The 1403-nt window shown below is 35.1% G+C and overlaps 1 non-coding gene across 1 annotated transcript; it reads left to right on the forward strand.

Moving 5' to 3' along the window:
* Positions 1–252: 252 nt before the first annotated feature.
* On the forward strand, positions 253–360 carry LOC131250305 (small nucleolar RNA R71). The gene has a single exon (XR_009173229.1). It is a non-coding gene; the product is annotated as a small nucleolar RNA R71 (small nucleolar RNA).
* The last annotated feature ends 1043 nt before the right edge of the window (positions 361–1403 follow it).

The following is a 1403-nucleotide window of genomic DNA, read 5'->3' on the forward strand; positions in this document are numbered from 1 at the left end:
CCACTCTTGCATTTATATCATCTTCCTCTTTTAAAACATAAATTCCTCATATTTTCTTTAATTGAGTATGCTTAGAAGTGGTGGTTCCTGAGGAGGTATCCCATGATTGTGCATTTTCAGTGAGTTTATCAACATAATCCCATGCATCATCGGCTTCCTTGTTCATGAATTCCCTATTACACCATCTCCACAAATTGGCTCATGGATGAGGTCCATCATTCATAGAAAAAGCTTGTTATACACCATGTTTCATTGCCATGTTGTGGACATGAATTTATGATATCCTTAAATCGCTCACAATATTGGAAGAAGGTCTTATCTTCTTTTTATGCAAAATTCATGATTTCTTTACTTAAGGTATTCATTTTATGATACTTGGAGAAATTTTTAAGGAACTCCCTTGTCATCTCAACCCATGTGCTAATAGATGGTGGTCTTAAGGAATGTAACCATGACTTAGCCTTTTCTTTCAAAGAGAAAGGAAATAATTTCAATCTTACTATGTCCTCAGACATGCTTAGAAAGTGTAATGTAGATATTATCTCATCAAACTCTTTCATATGCAAGTATGGATTTTCAGATTCTAGTTCATGAAACTTAAGAAGGAGTTGAATCATCCCTGGTTTAACATCCATGGTTCCTACATTCAATGAAAATATCATGCAGGAAGGTGTACTCACCCCCACCGGTTGTAAATAATCTCATAGAATATGAGGTGGGGGTGCACGATGCAGATCATTCTCATCCTAGGCCTCCTCAATTGGGTGTTGAGGTTGATGTGCAGCCATAAATTCTACTGACTTAGAGGATCGTAAGTGGTGTCTAATCCGGTGATGGATAGGCAATCCTTTAACTACTCCTTCACTTAAGAGACTGAGAATGTTATCACGAACCCACTTGGGCATGAAACATCCGCAACCCTCAAATAACTAAACAACTAAAATCTAAGAAAAAGAAAACTAAAACCTACAACAAATAAGAAATCTAGAAAGAAAAGAGAGAGTTGGAGAGAAGTTACCCATTTAAGGTGGTTATGTTAGGATTTTATAAAATAGAAAACAGAGTTATTTTCTAAAAGCAGAAAATTCTAACCTAAAAACATAGCAGGAAAATTAATCATAATCTTAACCTAATTATAATACTAATTAATCTCAGAAAAACATAGCTGTAGTCCCCGTGAACAGTGCCAAAAAACTTATTCATAACCTGAAGTCAGGGTCACGATGTAGTAATAACTCGATGAGACCGAGTTTGAATCCATAGGGACTGAACTTGTACTTATTCTTAAAGTAACTAGAAGTAGAGCTAGAATAAGATCTAAATCTAAATCTAGAATAAAAGAAAGTAATTGTGAATGAAGTATCTGTAAGTGCTATGGTTGATAGCTCCTTTGTTTTGTCAAA

Source organism: Magnolia sinica, chromosome 6 (assembly GCF_029962835.1).
Source record: "Magnolia sinica isolate HGM2019 chromosome 6, MsV1, whole genome shotgun sequence".
Taxonomy (NCBI): domain Eukaryota; kingdom Viridiplantae; phylum Streptophyta; class Magnoliopsida; order Magnoliales; family Magnoliaceae; genus Magnolia; species Magnolia sinica.